We start from the raw sequence: 20201 nt of genomic DNA, 5'->3' as shown, positions 1-20201 counted from the left end.
CCCACACCCAGGAGATTACTAAGAAAATGTATGTGGATGACTACACTTGAAATATGCATTGTATCATTTCTCTGTGTGTTGACAAACTTAAGACAGCAATTGGCAGTCTTTACTTCCTGAAAGCTAGAATATGTCCCTCTTTTCTTCTTACTGGCTAACATGTTCATTATGGCAAGCAACCTTTGCAATAAAACAGCACTACAACTGAACACTTAGTGGCTTGTTCCCATAATGAGCAAATTATGCCATTGGATTAAGTGTGGGCTTTTAAAAAATAAAGCCAATGCCACGTGTTTCAATGTGGAAGCATCATTTCTGGAGTTCCCACTGCAACCTTGAAGGCTAACTGGGCACAACAACTCTCATATCCAAACAATTCTGAATCAACCGGCTGCCTTAATTTAGATCAAGTCTAAAATTATGTCAAAACAGATGTTCTTTTTTGAGGGGTGGGGCATGGCTGCCCATTAAAGGCCTGTTCAAAGACTGCCCATCTCATTTGAATGTGAACATAATATTGTTCTAATTGTGTAGTATTGAGTTGATTCAACTCGTCAAAGTCAGCTAATATTGTGAAGAAAGCTAGCCCTGCCTTGCATCAGAATGTCTGAAGTTTCCACGGGACAATGCTGCTCAAAAGCTTGTTGTTGAAACTTCAGGAAGGGAGGGGTGGAGGCCAGACCTTGTAAATATTCATGGGCATTCACAAAGAGAAGCTTGCCAGATGCTGGGGGGGAAGGAGTGAAGGCTTTTGAAAAGCAGATTTATCCAGACAACAAAAACGCCCAACCTATGCCCTTAGCATGCCATGGGATTTTCTTTCTCTCTCTCCTTAAAAATGATTTCTTCAGCAGATGGAGTCTCCCTTTTGCAGTTCCTGGAAACCACCTCCAATAGCACAGCTTGACATACAGGACAGCCACAAAAATAAGGGCCGCAAATATTCCAGGTGCCAGAAAAATGAATACTAGTAACACGAGGAATGCAATGAGCGTGATCCAAAGTTAAGCGCTCTGAAGTTTCACTGATTAAGCCTCCCCGATTGAAATTAGTCAATAGACTTAAAAGTGCTTGGTTGGATCATGATCTAGCTGTGTGTCAGAAAGGAATTTCTGTAGTCCTACTAACATACTTCCATGATACTTTTCATTTGGGATTTGTAACATTGAGGTCTGTGGGCCAGCATCTGCCCCACCCCACTTACAGCCCTCTGGACTGGCTCTATCCACCAATACTGGTCACTGAATGCTCCTGAATGAGAAGGGACTATAAATGGCTTCCTGTTTCTGCTGTCAGAGCAGCGATGTCTTCTTGGTTCTGGTATGTTCCTATGCCTTCTCTAGCTCCAGCTCCTTAGTTTTGTTCCCTGACGCCTGGGTTGATCCCTCAGCTCTCACCTCCTGATTCCCAGTTTACTAACCTATAGCTCAGCCCTGACCCTAGAGCACAATTGCTATTTTCAGTTTTTTTTAAAAAAAGAACCCACTTAGCTGCTAAGGAACCCCCCTGCGTTGCAGATGATTCTGGGACATGGTCTAGGGCGGATGTTTTGGACTACAACTCTCATCAGCCCCAGCCGGCATTGATGATGGGAGATGAAGTCCACAACACCTGGAGGACACCTGGCTGACCACCCCTGATCTACAGCACACAGTTCACATGCAGTACTGTCCAGGAGCTTCAACATTGAACTATCAGCCACCTAGAAAACCCTCCCCCCACCCCAAACTCCCCTGCAGCTGTAGGTCTTTGGGGAAGATTGGTAGTGATGGGCACACAGTTTTTCACAAAAGGCATAGGTTGTGTCTGTGTTGGTGTGTCAGAAAAATAAAATTCTAAAGCAGGGCAACACCATTATCAGCATTAACTAAAGTGTCACAAAACAGCGAATCAAGGACACTCTGGATTTTGTGACATTGTGATCCTAATAAAAATGTCGCCCTACTGTGGCTCATAGGGAAAAGGCTATTGTAGACCATTTTTTCCTTGCTAGGGAAATACAGCACAGTATGTCACCTGTATCTGTTCTTCCAACTGTCTGTCTGTTTTCTAGCCTTAACATGGTATTGGCCTTGTAAAAGTTGAACAAAGACTCAGACAGAAACAGAAGGAGCCATGAGTGTATCAACCACAGTACTGAAAATATAACAGAAACAGCACAGACCTGTTTCTGTGGAGAGTGGTAGTAGATTGGGGGTGTGCAGATGATGTCTGCATTTTGAGGGCTCACCTCGGGAGAGTGGCAACACACCCTAGGTTATCTATGTTGTGTTGTACACAGCATGGGAAACTAAACAAAGGCACACAGTAAGATTTAAAAGCCATGCTTTACAAGATGCAGACAATAGTGAAATAATAAACTGTGCATCAAAACTTTTCGTCTTCGTTTATTGTTATACAGGTCCAATGCTGCAGTCACCATGCAGGTACAGCATAAGGGGAATGATCTTGCTGAACGATTCTGACTAATCAGATTTCAAGAGACCATGAACTACAACATTCCAAGTGACTGGCCCTTTCATTCTGAGAGAACAAAACACAAATAAGCAGATAGACAAAAATGACCTTTTCACATATGGCTTATGATCATGCTTATCCCCACCCCCCCACCCCATCTGAGTTGATCATTAAACCAAGTCCACATGTTTGAGCCTGAAATGTAGAGCTTTTCTTTGGGTGCTTAATTAGGAATATGAAAACTCTTGCCTGCTGAGTGCATTTTAAAATTACTTAATTCCCACCCTTTCCCAATTTCATCATTACTTTTCTTTTTAGAGCTTAGTCTTTTAGTTATTAATAGAGAACCGAAGGACGAGACTGGCCAAATATTGGCCCTGGGATTTTAATTTCCAGTTCTTCTGAAACTCAGAAGACCTTTCGGCTCATCAACCTGAAAATACCCAAGTGTTCTCCGGGCCTTAAACCCAGAGCCCTAGACCTCCTGTGCCAGGAATTAAGGGCTTAGGAAGTGGCGTTTCAATGGATCACAAAACATGATGCTGCTTTGGCATTACACCTTTGTCAGTGCAAACGTCCAGAACTGAGGGCACCAGTCACAATTCAAGGCCTACACGATGATTGCACATGTGGTATTACATCAAATGGAGCCTCCTAAGAACACATGTAGAGATATGTCCTGAAAGAAAATGGAACACCTTTGACACTGTAGCATTTTTGTTTTCTTGCAACCTGTCCTTCGATGACTAGCATTAGAAGATGCAAGTGGGTTTTAGTTTATGATTTACAGTCCAGTGTTTTCTTCTGGTCCTGCAGAAGAGCCCCTCTCTCTGTACTGGATGCAAAACAACAACAACTGTTCCTTTGAGCAGATCATCCTCAAAAACACAAAAAAAGATTTAAAAAAACTCACAGAGTTTATTGCTTTCAATTTATAAAATTAAGCCTGCCTCAGACAGGTAATACTGGTAGGTACATTCGTAATCCCTGGTTTCTACTGGAAAGTGTGCTCTGACACACAACGCTTCCTCAATATATAACGCCAGGTTCCTTCCTTCTAATACTTCGCAACCAAGATCCGATGTGATTCCCAAAAGAACACTGAAGTTCTTCTCATTGAGCTCTGCCAAGCTCAGCACCCGGTAAGCTGCCACAACATCCTTCATCATATTGCCTGTTGACAAAAGGAATAATTACTAATTGTCACTGGACGCATGTTTCGAGCTTTTTTTTAAACAAATGAAAAACAGGTTCAACATTCAAAAGCAAATACAGAAAATTCCCTAGGTTAGTATTTAATGTTTTCAGCAAGCTAATAATAATATCTGAAGTCACGTACAGTCTTGTGTTTAAGCCTCGCTTCTGGTTGCTATAGGTGACCAGAAATTGCATATAAGTGAGTGCATGGAATTCTGTGTAAGTGAATGAGTGGGATGGCAGAAAAGGGGTTGGGCACTCAGTCCTCCCTCTGTGACCACAAGACAAACCAAACAGTCTTCTAGAGCAGGGAAATCTGCCCCTCTTGTGCCAAGCACTGATAGGATAGTTCAACAGGGTAGGGTTTTGCCGGGGCAGGTGAGGGCTGGCAGGCTAGTAAATTCTGTGGACTTATTTACAAGGCTGGTCTATGTATTGATACTATTTGTTTTCTCTGTGCTCTCCAGACTAAACTGAACAGTTATCTCTTCTTGCTTACTTTGACTGCAGGATTGCTACACATTTTTTAGAAGACACACTTCTAAGGGCTGAGCTTAATTCCCCCCCCCCCCCAAAAAAACTTTCTGTTATTCATACTTTAATTCAGCAAAGAATAGTGGATTGTTATAAAGAAGACCATCATACTAAGAAATGAATTATCCAAAGAGCTTGAATATACACCCATCACAATTGTTCCCAAAATCAGTGATGCTGATGACGTCACTGCAGACTCCTGCCTCACCTGAATCATCTAACTCATTAAATGGCATCTGCATATAGATTTTTATTATTTTTTGTCTCTTCTGCAAATGAATATGAAATAAATTATCATCTTTGAACAAAAGCACTCTGTGTATTTTATCCAGCTTGGAATGAATACCTGGTGGGAAGGCATGTGACAGTTGAGTTTATCTGAGACACAAATCCTGGGACCTTGACTTAAGGTTACTGTGCTCTAAACCATTCAAGAAATGTCCGCAATCAGGGAGAGGGTCCTGTTACACTGGTCCAACACATTCAAACCTGGAAAGCTACACAGTGCTCGTGGTACAACACACCCTGGCCCACCAGATACCTACCTGGCAGGCTGGTGGCATCAGCAATGAACAGGTAGGAGTCTGAGCAAATCTCATATGGTATATCTTGTATACCTGTATGGAGAGTTTCACTCGTGGGGATCAAATGTGGTTCTCCATAGCTCTATATCTTGCCTGTGGCATTCTCCCCAGGCCCTGCCTATCATGGATGGGTCCTGCTTCAGATCCTGAGTCCTTTTGATTGGCTAAAATCTGCCCTTGAACTCTGTTAATGACCCTTGCTTGCCTGGATGTAGGACAGAGTGTGGGCAGAACCTAGTTTATTGTACAATGGTAAAATTTACATTTGTTGGTCTGCCCCCCTCCTTTGCCTCTGGCCCTGCCCACCACAGGCATTTGGGCCCTGGAAGTTTGCCCAGAAGGGAATGAGGTCCTCAAGATGATGACGGTCTCCTACCCTTGCTGCATAGCCACAGTTCTGTTGCTCCCACATCACTGGAACCACCCCACAACCCCTTTTTCTTTTGTGGTTGCTTAGAGGGAGAGGGTGTCCCACAAGTTGTAACTCTACTCAAGGAGTTCCCTGTAAGCCAGCCGCTTTGCTGGTCTGATAGGCTACACCATAAGTGCTTCAGAATCCACCCTTTGAACTAATGCAATGTCAACAGAGCCCTCAAAATCAGGCGGGGTAACAACTAAATAGACATGCATTCAAGAACCTAGCCCTTACTTTGTCCAAAGATATTCCAATGTAAATCAGAAGGCATTTCCCGTTCAATCAACCTCAGAGTGCAGAATAAAACGTGCCAAGGAAGCACTTGACAGAACTGCTTCGAGACTGGGCAGGGATAGACGGCAAGTAAATAATTCCCCTTGGAAAGTTTAAAATATCTGAAACATAATCTAAAGAATATGTTTAAACAAACAGGAATCTGCCAACTCTCCAAAGAAAATTAAGATCTATTAAAAACCCATGCACTTAGAAGTAATGCTGCACAGCACATTAAAATGTTTGGGTTAATTTCCTGTTCTGAAAAATTGCTCCATAATGACAGCTTACGGTCTTGCTTGACTCAATAAAACCAGCTCAAGAGTGCTTTTGTCAGCCTCTTTATTTCTGCATATTTCTGTACATATGCAACTGTTATTTTTTTTACAGAGGGGCACCTACTAACATGATCTCCTCCTTTCTACCGAGGTCATAAAGCTGCTACAGCCCTACTCTTGCGACATAACCACCTGAGACAATTGACCTAGCACGGTCCTTTGGTTCAAGAGCTGTGAATTGCCCTGAAAACTACAGAGGAAGGGCGGTACACAAATTTAATTAATACTGTAAATAAAAATAGAGGTCAGTGCCTCAGCACCCAGGAAGCTGAGAGGAGAGGAGCTCAGAGGGAGAGCAGCTCAGATGTCCTTGGCTTGCAGGATGTCAATAGTAAATTAGCAGGTCTGCAATCCCAACTTGTCTCCCATGGAAATCCATGAACCTAAGTTAGTCAAATCCGTTCATTTCAGCGGGTCTACTTCTGACTAGAACTAGCATTGGATTCAACCCACAGGAAGAGGAAGTGCTCTATTAAATAGGACCGCATTACCCATGCAGGATACAGGACAGAACCTGTATCAACAATTGACAATATGTTAACTACTAAAAGCTTAACTACTAAAATGCTCTTTGGTAGTTCTTGGAAGGATACATCTGCTGCAGAACCCAGTGGTGTAAATCCTTATAGGAGCACAATACACCATTGAATCCTTCTGGGCATAGTTAAAGATGCTGTATTTATATACTGTGTGTGTGTGTGTGTGTGTGTGTGTGTGTGTGTATATCCTTGAGGAACAACATGAGTAGCTCTTCCCTTGTTTTAATGATCTCTGTGGTAAGATGCAGGCAGATTCTTGATGACGCTCATCTTGTAGTAAGATCAAAAAGTGAGAGCATGTTGTAGAGGGACAATTGTTACTCTATTTTTATTAATGATCTCATTCCCTCCAGAGGCTCTGCATACCTTCCAGAAGATTATGAAGATTATTTTGGGGAAGGGAGCCTGGCAATGATAAGCAGAGAATTGCTTTAATGGTGGGTTAATTTTTAAATATATATGTTACGTATATGTTAAGAGTTAACATATAATCACTGTTAAGAGTTGGGGGTGCCTGTGGCAATTGCTCCAATTTTACTGTATGACCCTGGACCTACCAAATAGGCACTCATTTACCCTAGCTTTGGAAACTTGAGGTATATTTTTGGGACCCACCTCAAGTTGTTTTAAATTGTTTTAGTATTGTGTTTTAATATTGCAACTTGCCCTAGGACTTTGGTGGAAAGGGTGGTTTAATAATACAGTGGTACCTTGGTTTACGAACTTAGTCTGTACTTAAACCAAAGAGTTCTTAAACCAAGGTGTGCTTTCCCATAGTGGGGGGGGGGGGAGACTCAATTTACACTCAACAGAAAGCAGAACATGTTCTGCTTCCAAGGTAAAGTTCACAAACCAAAACACCTTCTTCCGGATTTGCAGCATTCTTAATCCAAGTTGTTCATAAACTAAGCTGTTCTTAAACCAAGGTACCACTGTAACAATAACAATAATGACAATAATCATTTTGGAGCTTCACAATTATATCACCAAAGCACAATTAGGAGGAGAGAAAGGAGTATTGTGCTGATCATGCTCTAAGGGAAGCTCAATTTGGAATCAATAAGATGAAGCTCCACTGTCATTATTCAGGGCTATTATAAGAGGAAAAGGTCATTGATAAGCGGAGATCTTAGATTGCAAGGAGGTTTTCCCCTCAGAACCAGTATTTGATTTCCTGCCCCGCTTAGGACTTTCAGCACCAGAGGAGCTTGTAATGTCAAGCTTGTAATGTTTGAAAAATTCACATTACCTCCCTCATATTCAAAGGACCAGATCAGAGTCCACAGTAGAACCCCAACCTCCCCATACCATCAGAGTCAAAGGCTCTTAAAGCACAGCCCATAAGGGACGGAGCTAGCTGCTCAAAGGAAGCTGCAGTCCTACTTAAGACTCAATACTGATTTGCTTCTTGCCTTGATGGAACCAGTTGGTTGTTAACCATGGCTTGCTTGCTGGATCACAAATTGGGATTAGTGGCATGTGATGTTATGGTTCTAACACCTGTGTCTAGTGACACCCCTCCCTTCAGCCGGGCTCGAATCCTGTCCTCTGGTTAGGATCACTGCCTGAGATGGAGCATCTACAAATCTACGAGTTGATGGCATATGCTGTTTAGGCTTAAGAACATTAACTTAACTGAATCAAGCGCTACAATGGGCCTGTTAACATAGCTGCAGTCCTATATGCCTACTCAGAAGGAAGCCTAGGTAAGTGATGTCTTGAGTATAAAATTATCCAATGTAAAAATTTAAAACATTTTGTGGATTCTATTGGTTCATTCTGTGGCCTACAGAAAATATTTCTCTATTCCCCTTGAGTCGCAGGGGCGGCTGCAATTAAAAGTGGCATGATGGGTGGAAATAACTTTGTAAATAGGATTTGCATGTTCAGGGCTAGGAAGAACTGAAGTACAGTGGTACGTCAGGTTAAGAACTTAATTCGGTCTGGAGGTCCGTTCTTAACCTGAAACTGTTCTTAACCTGAGGTACCACTTTAGGTAATGGGGCCTCCCACCACCACCGTGCCGCCACCACACAATTTCTGTTCTCATCCTGAAGCAAAGTTCTTAACCTGAGGTACTATTTCTGGGTTAGCAGAGTCTGTAGCCTGAAGTGTCTGTAACCTGAAGCATCTGTAACCCAAGGTACCACTGTAGTATCTTTCTGGAACTATTTCCTGCAGTAAAGAGACTGCGCCTTGATCACTTATGTTTTCTGCTTTACACTCAAATTAGACTGTATTTACTTAATACATTTATATCCTGCCTAATCCAATGGAAATGGTTAGTTTTCCAGGCAGTCTTCATCAAGGTTGCTGCATCATGGCAAAATAAAGTACAGACCCTTGGGGTATATCTTGACAGGAGGGTTTAGATGTGATGACTGTAATTTTGTGACAGGCTCCTTCCTCCTATGCAAACAACGGTGAGAGGATTCTAAACGGAATACAACTTGTGCATTGTCTAAGCTACCGTATTTTTCGCTCTATAACACGCACCCAACCATAACACGCATGTAGTTTTTAGAGGAGGAAAATCCGTAGGCATGCCACCCATAGGCATTCCCTCCATAACACGCACAGACATTTCCCCTTACTTTCTAGGAGGAAAAAAGTGAGTGTTATGGTGCAAAAAATACGGTACTTCAAATTTGGTTTCCATGTATTTTCTGCTGCTGAAAATAGAAGTGATATAATCTGGTTCATTTCCAGTGGAGAATTAAAAATAATGGTCTTAACGTGTCAGAAGAAAAATGTGTTAGCAGAGTCCAGTATAAAATTGTAGTATGTAGCCACTGTCTGCATCCAACACTGAAAAGAGATGGATGTGTGAATCCATTCACATCTTCAAAAAGTAACAAAATGCTTACCATCTAGCTTTTTTCACTGTATGTGGCATATGTAAAGTCTGTATCCTCAGGGGATGTCAATTAGGGTTACTACTTATACATTCCCAAATATTAGTACTTGCAAATTGTATGCTTATTTATATTTATGGATATACGTAAATTGGGAACTATTACTATAATTTAAATCAAAATGCATCCTGCCCGAACAGATAAGACTGTGATTGGGTGACTTGTGAGCCTCCTCTGTTTGCAGTATCAGATTCTAACCATTGATGGGCACCTTTAAGGCCCTCCCCTTTTATAACCAGACATGGACAAGACAACCCTGCAAATAGAGGACCATCCTCTGTACGTAAGATACTTGGCCACCCTAATAGCACATTTGAGGATATACTAGTTGAAGAAAATGTGAACAGCATCTCTGCTGAGATGCAACAAGTGCCCACTGTACTCTCCGTAAACAATTGAAGACACTTTTGTTTCAACTTCTCCAGCTGGGTTAAAAGGTCACTCTCTCCCTTTGGTTTCCATCTTGTTTTGTTTTTTAAAATCTATATTTAGTCATTCTTCCATACTGCTTTCAAAACTATTTTTAGTTGTTTTAAGATATATTCGGAAATTGCTTTGAGAGGCAGGCAATAAATAAATAAATAAATAAATAAATAAATAAATAAATAAATAAATAAATGGATAGTCTGTGGCAGAAAATACATTTAAATGGAAGGTTTGAAAATAGTTTGAACATTAAACGAAACTTTCCTAGCTTTTATATGAAACTCTACAGTGGTCATTGTCAATGAAATAATCTTACTCGTATTTGTCATAATTACAATCTGTACAGTGCCGGATTACCAAATAGGCAAAGTAGGCACTAGCCAATGGGCTCCACTCCTTTTAGGGGCCCTGTGACAACAGATCAAAATAATATTGATTTGGTTTATGAAAATTATTGGTTGGTAAAATCAAAAACTTATTAGAAGATAATTTGTGAAAGCCCTTCCCAACTCCCCGAAGATTTCAACTGCTTCAAGGCCTCCAGTCCTGAATCTGTACTGTCAGAAATATCGACAACAATATAAAGAAAACAACATTATTAGGATTATAACAACTGTGCCATCTTAAAGTTAACAGCAGACCTGGATGTGGTAGAGAAACATCCAATGAGAGTCATTGGTGGAATGCAATGATTTTCAAATAAGGAAAGACTCTTTTTATTAGAAAGGAAATGACTAAGAGGGAACTTAGCAGGTCTTAACTGTAGCTGAAGGCGTAAGTGCAGGACGTAAGCCTCTCCCTCCCAGAAACCTCAAGTGTTGGGAGATGTCTGATTAATTGCTGACAGGTAAGTTTTAATGAAAGCCAAGTACTTATTCAAAGAATGAATAGCGAGCTTGTTAAATTTAATCCTGAGGGATGTTATTAAGAGAAATAGTACAGGGAGAAAAATAAAACCAAGTCAAAAGGAAAGAGCTCCGGCGATCTTGTAGGGTTGCTTATCTGGTGTTACAGTGGTACCTTGGTTATTGGATTTAATCCGTTCCGGGAGTCCGTTCGACTCCCGAAACAGTTCAAAAACCAAAGCACAGCTTCTGATTGACTACTGGAGCTTCCTGCAGTCAATCGGAAGCTGCAAAAGCCGCGTAGGACATTCGGCTTCCAAAAAACGTTCGCAAAGCGGAACACCCACTTCCGTGTTTGCGCCATTCGGGAGCCAAAACGTTTAACAAATAATGCGTTCGACTTCCAAGGTACCGCTGTACTTGTATTCTCACAAAGAAAAAGCGTTTCACTAACCTTAACAAATATACAACTTATGAAGAACAGAGTTAAGGCAAAACATTCCATTATAAACTTCATCTCTATTCTTTCTAAGGCACTTGTTTTCAAACCAAAGAATCACACTAAGCTTCCAGGAGTTCTTAGGAACAAAGCTGATTGACTACCAGTGTAGTCTATTAATATCCTTAATATCAGCCATTGTCAAACAGGGTAAGAGGTCAGGCCACTATAAAGCTGACAATATATCCCAGGTTTGATTAATTTCTGGTCGCACACTTTATCGTTCCTGCTGTAATTATATCTGTGTTTCAATTTGGGTTCACTCTTTTTGTTTTATTTTTATTTAACAAAATTTATATACTGCTTATTTTAGAAAACAGCTCTAATTGGTTTATAATTTGGGTCAGCTGCTCTGAATTTCATTATGATGAAAAGGCAGCAAGATGATGTTTTAATAAATTTAGAAAACAGTCAATGATTTAATTAGAAGAATCAAACCCTCCCCTGCTCCTGCCAGCTAATGCCAACACTTTTTACATATGAAAATATTCACCCACGGATTTTTGTTTCTGACATTGGCTGGAATATTAAAGGGTAAAATTACTTTACTACATGCTTAAATACCTCATGAGTCTCTGCATGGCATCAGTTACTTTGAGGTAAATTTGCTTCTTTTTTAAAATAATGAAGAATGGCTACAACAAACTTTGAAACTCAGAAACAGGCAAACTTTTAGCCATGGGTTACCATGTTTCAAAAAGCAAAAACCAGGACAGCGTCCCCCAAACCACAATTTTTCAATTGACTAGCCTAAGGTCCAGGACAAAGTGCCACCTTTTGGAAATTTCCTCCGTACATCAATTCCACCTTTGAATTACTTTTTTTGCATGTGTGCATACTCGGAAGTAAGCCCCATTGAGTTCAATGGAGCTTGTGCTCAAGTAAGTGGCCATAGGACTACTTCTAAATTAATATGCATTCTAAATTAATTTGCAGATTAAACCACACCAACATACTGCACTAACAGCAGAGAGTATTACGGAGAACATTCTGGGAATGTGCTCAGACATAACGTTGAGTGAACTAAGGGGGGGGGGGACAAACTTCAGGGAGGGAGGACCTGAGGAATGTCAGATGGTGACATGGAACAGGGCCTTTTTTGTGACAGCCCCACCTCTACAGAACTCCCCACACTAGTGGTGGTGATTTGGTGCCATCTTAAAATGCTTCTATTTCATCAGGTATTTGGTGGCTAATCATACAGCACTTCTGAGAGAATATATTGTTTCATGTTGCTATTTTTATAGCTGGCATGAATTTGTTGTAATTCTAACTGCTGCCTTACTATTTTGTTACATTTTTATGGCTTTCAGCAACGTTGTTAGCTGCCTTGTGCTCTAATCAGGACAAAGGACAGGCAATCAACCAACCAACAAATGATGACAGAAAAACTATGTGGCAGATGCAACTAACTTGATTCCAAACATTTCAAATAATTTATAGTCAAGGGAAAGAGCTCTGGCACACCTGCTCCACACCAGACCAATTACATCTTCCTCTGAAGGGATGGGGTTTTCTCTGATGCCATTAGACAGGGTCCTATGGACTTTCTACACCAGCAAGTTCTTATAAGGAAGAATGTAGTCACAGAGTATGGTTTAAAGGGTATGATTTGAAAGCAACTTCCTGAAACTAAGCAGGTCTGGGACTAGCCAGTGCTAGGATTAGTGACCAGCTGGGAGCCACATGCAAACGATCTTGGATTCCATGATGGAAGGAAGTAGATAAGAAATGAAAAATAAATAAATGAACGAGTGTGCTAGCAAGCAGGGCAGCCTGCACTGACTTTGTTTTTCTCATCAATTATTATCAGGCATTTCCTTCAGGCGGTATAAGATACTCCTGGTACCTTTCTGGTAATGCTGATGGAGAAGATTGAACTATCATCATGGACGGTTGCAAGAAGTTGAAGTCAAACCTCACACTACTGAAGAAATCATGGATTCAGATAACCAGGGTGAGTGAAGATTATGACAGGTTATATACGTCATATGTTTCTCTTCCAACTGCAAGAGATACTTGCAAACTGCTTCTGATTTCACGACGTACAAAAATATCTTGCTCCGCCCACATTCTTAGGCAAACCATTCTTTATTTTCCCTGAGAGATACTGTTCCTGGCAAATCACTGGCTGGGAGGATGATTTAGACTGGGTTTAGAATGCTTTTAAAATGTTTTATATTGATGTGCTTGCAGCCCTGGGCTCCTTCAAGAGGAAGGACAGGATAGAAATTGAAATACAGTAGTACCTCGGGTTAAGTACTTAATTCGTTCTGGAGGTCCGTTCTTAACCTGAAACTGCTCTTAACCTGAAGCACCACTTTAGTTAATGGGGCCTCCTGCTGCCACCATGCCACTGCTGCGCGATTTCTGTTCTCATCCTGAAGCAAAGTTCTTAACCCGAGGTAATATTTCTGGGTTAGTGGAGTCTGTAACCTGAAGTATATGTAACCTGAAGCGCATGTAACCTGAGGTACCACTGTACTACTACTACTACTACTACTACTACTATTCTAGGAACGATCAGACTAAATTAGGGTTGGCAACCTTTTAGGACTAGTGGGGACATTTTGAATTTTGACAGTGTGATGGGGGCACCAGTCACAAATTGGCTGCCATGGGGCATTGGCAGAACACAAATAGATTGTTCTGGAAAGCATGGCATTACATAAAACTAGTGGCAGTCCTAGTGAAACTTTTCCCATAACTGTTTCCATACTATAAAAGGCTTAACATGTTGGATTTATTCCTGCCAGACAGCTATTAAAGGCATAAGAGCCCTGTTTCCCCTCAATGCTAAAACCTAGGCTGCTATCCTGTACCCACTTACCTGAAAGTAAGCCACATTAAACACAAGGAGACTTACTTCTGAGTAGACATGTAGACCATTGTACAGTGAAATCTTAACAACTGCCTAGTCTTTATTTCCTGCAGAGCAGGATACATACTTAGGCTTCTTTGCAATGCTTTCACATTTGCCCTTTGGGGACAAGGCATATTCTTTAGCATCTACTCACACGTATTGTGGAGTAGTATTTGCAGAAAACAACTTCTAGGGAGTACCTGATCTCAGATTAACCCTCCATAGAAAAGAGGCATCCTGCTTGCTGGGAAAAGGGAAGGGCAAACTATAAAGATTCCAAGAGCTAGGCAATAAGACAGAGGCAGGAAAAGTGCACTAAAAGAGAGGGAGAAACAGCAGCTCTGTGTGACCCCAGGGACTCCTATTGCCTGATCTCCTGGCAACTCACTTATCAACCACAGCCCTGCTGTTTGGCCACAAACACTGACAAGTGGGGGCAGCCAGGATAGCTCGTCCCAAAAACCACTCAGAAGAAAAACTGCATATTTTGCTTTATAACTTTCTAAGATGGCTAGAGCCTGACTTTTTAATAAAAAATAAATGAAAGGTCCAAGTCTCTGGTTCCTAATCAGGCATGCCAATGAAGGCCTTCACAGGTGCCACAGTGCCCATAGGGGGCTAGGCTGGTAACCCCCCCATCCTAAATATTTGAATAGGAACTTAGTATCTATTCCAGTCTGATCCGTAATAATAACATTTTACTGAATTTTGGGTGGTAATGCATGTTGAATAACACATCATTCATAATATTTATACTATCTTAGCTGCCTGAAGTTCTGGTGCAATATCACTGAATACTGCTATAACATCACATATATATATATATATATATATATATATATATATATATATATATATATATATATTATTGTATTGATGTAGCCGCTTGCTGGCCCCAACCAAAGCACTTCTGTACTGATAAATAAAGCTTGGGCCAAGACTGTTAACATTGGGCCTGCAACCCTATGCATATTTAGCCTCTTTGGCAAGTGTCACTGAACACAGAGTATTTATGAATAAGCATGTATAAGGGTAAATATCCTAAGCACATGCATTTGGGAACACATCTCAGAAACATCAATAGGATGTTTCATCAATAGGATGTGTGCATTTATACATATTTACTCAAGTCCCACTTTGTTCTGCAAACTTGCTTCCAAATAAGTATAAGTAGGGATTAGGTAAAATTGTCAGATACTGTCTTGTCTCTTGTGTTAAGAGCGGGATTTCTGAAGTGCAAAAGTTGAAATGGTATTCATACACCGTACAAAAGAAAAGATGATATGTTCCAACATTTGAAGTCCAGTTTTATTGAGACAATACATTGGTGTATGCAATTCAAACTTTATTTTTACGCACCATCTATCATACATGTTTTACAAAGTTCAGTAATACAATTTCAGTGTTGATGTAAAATGAAAGCAGATGGCATATCGATTCAATGTATGATGCCTTTTAAAAATGTACACAGATTCAAAAGAACTCTCATAGTCCTTAGAAGCCCACTTCGTTCTGTCTCAGAAGCTATGAACCTCCTCTAGGTCAACTGTGAATTGTTCTAAATTGCATTGGGATTAGGTCTCTAAGGTCCTGCCTGAATGGCTAATCAAAACCTACAATTCCAACCCTAAATCAAAATAAATATAATGATGCTTCTTAGCATACAGGTGGAAGAAAGGCAAGTTGTTAGATCAGATACCTAAATCCTCTTGCTGATGGCACATTCACCTCTCAGTTGTGTGGTATCTATACAGAATAAAGTGAGGAAGGTAGAATAAAGCTGGTAGCTAGACTAGGCAACCCATTGGGCTGTCTTCAGTCTTGATTACTTTTACACTAAAATACCATCCAAATCACACTAAAGTCAGAAGACCACCCTCCCTTATAGGGACTATTCCCAACGTTCAGCTTTTGAGTGCCATTGCTTATGTAAGAAAAAGGCACCAGACACAAGTGGGAGACATCACTAGGGGCAGGGGGCAACAAATCTTGTAAAAGTACAAAAAGTTTAGAAAAATTGCCTTCTAAGGGGAGAACCCTCCCCCATCGTGAAGCCTGAGCATATCCAGTGGTCATGGAATGCTCATTGGCTGTTGGGGAGATGCTGAAATATGGTGTCCCTTTTTATATACCCAATTGATCAATGTGCTCTGCAAAAGAGGCCCTCTTGAACATGCTATCATGCGATGCACTACAGGAATTGGGCCATTGGTGTGGTATCAACAATTCTTCGGCATACCCTCCTATTGCATGTTAGGTACCATGTTCGCTGTCCTTTTGGTTCCTACTGAAGATCTCTCTTTTTCAACAATTATTTCATCCCAGTCTGCATCTGTACTGGAACTATTTTTATATATTGAATTGTTTTAGGTGTTTTTACCCTTTCCGTGTTTTATGGTTGTTCCCACCCCACTTTATAATCACATAGCTTACAGTTGTAATCTGCCCCGGGACCTTATGTGGTCCCATAGGTGTAGGAAAGCTGTGGTGCTCCAGATGTTGCTCCCATCAGTCCCAGCAGGCACAGCCAATGGCCAGGGATGAGAGCTTATTTCAGTGACATCTGGAGGGCCAAAGATTCTCCACATCTGCGGTAAAGGGTGGGTGAGAAATCAAATACACAAATAAACACTTTAAAAAATAAATAAAGGTCAAGACATTTCAGCAATCTTTACAGCCGCCCTTTAAGATAGGCCAGTATTATTATCTCCAAATTGCAGGTGGGAAGACTGATATGGAGAGAGTCGTTTGGCTAACACCGCCAAGTATGTTCTCAAGAGCCAGGAATGCCTGAGCATCCAGTCTTCTTCATACCTGCAGCAAAAGGGGGACATGTTCTGAAATGAATCTGAGTTGTGTTATCTCAACACTTTGAAGATGAGACGAGGTAGATAAGATTTGTAAATCCTGAAAATGTCTCGACTTTCAGCTTTCTTGTATCAGAATGTTTTGTGACAACAGGAGCTGTCGTAATTGTAATCAGAGGCCTCTTCTATGAGACCTCTTTCATATTAAAGGAGCATTTAAATGTTTTGACTTAATGCTGAGTCATGTTGAGGTACCCTACCAATGACTTCTTCTAAAACAGGTGCAGCCAACCAGGTGCCCTCCAGGTGTTAGACTATGATTAGTATGAGGCTCAGCCAAAGATAGCCAATATTCAGGCATGATGGGACTATATTAATTTGTGGAACAAAGTAATAAAAATAAATGGAGAAAAACAATGTGCAAAAATTACAAAATCATGTAAACAACTTAACAACAAAATAAACAACAAATTAACAACTCTGTTTGTCCAAAAACATCTCAAGAGTACAATATTGGCTCTCTTTGTTCTAAAGTGTATTTTTCAAGCGGTTTTTAATGTACAGGGTAGCAAAAGGCTGCATTTGCAACATAACTGAGATGTGATGATCTCAAATAAGTTAAATTTTGAACAACATTTTCTAACTGCAGGCACATCCTTTTCATCATACATCTATTAAGTGCACTTAGCGAAAGTCAGTTTCTTGAACTGGAGCAACATTCAAATACACCTTTTGCAGCAGAATCCTGGGCATGTCTACTCAGAAATGAGTTACCCAGAGTTCAGTGGTACCTATTCTCAGATTAAGTGTGTAAAACTGATACTTCTGAGCATCCATGCATTGGATTACATTGTTTAATCTCTGCTCTTCTCCTTCTTGTTTCCTTTCTTCTTTTGCCACTTCAGACATATTTCCTATAACTCCAGGCAACAGATTCAGATGTTGAGGGACAGCCATCCCACTCTGTTGTGACACAGCCTCTTCTGGGCTCAATCTTGCCTGCTTTCTCAGTGGTGGTGGGGGATGATATTCTGCCACCAGTGCTGAAGTAAGATTCAGCTGTAGTCTAGTCAGCATCTGTATGTGGACAAATACCACATGTCTTGGCTCAGCTCTGTGAAAACCTGACAGTTTGTGGATAAGACTGGGGCCAGGGAATACACTGATTTTGGCCAGACCTGCTTCTCGGCTTGTCATCTTAGGCAAAGTACTGCTACAAGGTCTTAAAGGTAAAGGTACCCCTGCCTGTACAGGCCAGTCGTGTCCGACTCTAGGGTTGTGCGCCCATCTCACTCAAGAGGCTGGGAGCCAGTGCTGTCCACAGACACTTCCGGGTCACGTGGCCAGTGTGATGAAGCTGCTCTGGCGAGCCTGCACCAGCGCAGCACACGGAAACACCGTTTACCTTCCCGCTATAAAGCGGTACCTATTTATCTACTATTTATCTACTTGCACTTAAGGGTGCTTTCGAACTGCTAGGTGGGCAGGAGCTGGGACCGAAAGACGGGAGCTCACCCCGCTGCGGGGATTCGAACCGCCACCATGCGATCGGCAAGTCCTAGGCACTGAGGTTTTACCCACAGCGCCACCCGCGTCCCTGCTACAAGGCCTTAGGAAATCACAAAGCACAGCTATGTGGTCCCAATGCTAGACCTGGAATTTCTAGTGAAGCCCAGCTGTGAAGCTCCAATCATCCTAAATCCAGTGGTTTTGACTGGGTTTTTAGGAGTTTGAAGTCCATTGTATGACAAATCTTAGGCCCAACTGCATTTGTGACAGGTTAGTCTAGCTAGAATCTTATTGTGCAACTTAGTTTGAAACAGAAAGCTTCTTTTTACATCTGTAGTAGCATGTTGAGCATGCAATAAATTGACCAGTGCTACATATTCACTTACTGCTCAACACGTAGTACCACTTCATATTTTGTGTCCTCCAGAATATGTGTAACATATATGAGCGAAATGGATGTATGGTTGATTCTTGGTCTCCGCAGTGAATATTTGTGATAAAACACACACATGGCACACATCATATATTAAGTAGCTCTCAATCTGGATTGATATAGCTGCAGTCATAGGAACTATGGGTTAAATTGTTATGAATCTGGTTATAAATACCCTTTTCCGATGCTTCTAGGCTAGGGTCCACCATAGGGCCCTGAGGCTTAAATATAGCATCCACATGAGGCAATCCAGATGTTAATCTGGAGGCAAATATCGTATGTGAGAAATACAGACTTTTAAAATTTTCTAAAGGCCAATAATTTATTAGTTGCATCAAAAGAACCACTGCAGCTGCTTTTGAATGTCATTTTCAACACAACATAACTATCTGTTGATTCAGAGATAGTTGCAACCTTTACATCAGTGGCAGCTGACAGGCTTCCCTCCAGATATTGATTGGACTGAAATTCGCATCATTCCTGATCATCAACCTTGCTGGCTGTGGCTAATGTGAGCTGTAGTCCAACATGTGGAAGGCATTATGCTTTCACTTCGGTCTTATGTATGCCTCTCCCAGGGTCATACCAGAACACAAATTGTCTGTAATGGAGGATCAAAGAGTCCTTTTCAATGACAATTGTAAGATTTCTTGTAAACTGCTTAAAAGGTTTTGCTACGACTGAGTGGCATAAACATAGTTAATGCATGAATCAACCAATAATGTATGCACTTTGTTCATATCCAGCCCTAAGCATCAATGGGGTCTAGATAATGCTGTGAAGGGCAGCCAACTTTGAACTGGCCCCACCTGTAGAGTGTATAGCAGCCGTCCCACCATTACAAATCTGTATTGGATGACCCAGACATCAGAGCCTCGTGACATTCCTGGTGTCCTGCTTCTGAACAGTATTTGTTTCTTGCTTCCTGTTTTTCTTTTCTTCCTCTTCTCTGATTGTGGCATGCTTCAGAATCTTGGTAAGATGGGGAGCAAAAAGAAAGATCCCAAATCCTAGTATCAATAGTGCAGTTTGTCATTTGCTGGGTGGGCGTGTGTGAAGACAGTAACAATTCCTTCCAGTTAAAAAGCTAGTCAGATGCTCTAATCAAGCCACACTTGCAGTTTTTCCCTTTTACTAGTCTGTAAGGTAGATGAAATATATGAGAAATGAGATTTCCCCATGTTAAACTACTGCAATTAACGCTTACCAACCATTTATGAAACAAACTAAATGTTACAAGTCCCCACAAAAATGATGGTGGTTAAATACACCTGCCACTTGCAAGCCCACCTGAAATTTCTGTATATTGTTGGAGAGCTCAGGGGAGCAACACTTTGTACCAGAGATTGGGGTCTGGATGAGACCTTGAGGAATGACTGTGCCTGGCCTCTCCAGTCTCATTTCGTGCAACATGACAAAAGAAGCCTATGTTATTAATCCCACGGAAGGTTAAGTATTGGGATCCTAGCCCAAGAAAGGCTAACCGCTGAACCTGAAGAACGGGTACTAAGAGGCTTGAATTCAAGAACGTGAAGTGAAAGATTAATAAACTGCTGGGAATGCTAGT

The 20201-nt window shown here is 41.2% G+C and overlaps 1 protein-coding gene across 4 annotated transcripts in view; it reads right to left on the bottom strand.

The window, feature by feature from the left end:
- Positions 1–2372: 2372 nt before the first annotated feature.
- Positions 2373–20201, bottom strand: part of SCAF8 (SR-related CTD associated factor 8) — a 71894-nt gene continuing 54065 nt past the window's right edge. For all 4 annotated transcript variants that reach the window (XR_014562482.1, XR_014562483.1, XM_083732180.1 and 1 more), the window contains one exon: positions 2373–3631. The gene's annotated coding sequence lies outside the window, so the exon portion shown is untranslated. The remainder of the gene's footprint in view (positions 3632–20201) is intronic.

Source organism: Podarcis gaigeae, assembly GCF_964106915.1.
Source record: "Podarcis gaigeae genome assembly, chromosome: 3".
Lineage (NCBI taxonomy): Eukaryota > Metazoa > Chordata > Lepidosauria > Squamata > Lacertidae > Podarcis > Podarcis gaigeae.
The sequence above is the reverse complement of the archived record's forward strand: the minus strand, read 5'-3'. Positions and strand labels throughout refer to the sequence as shown.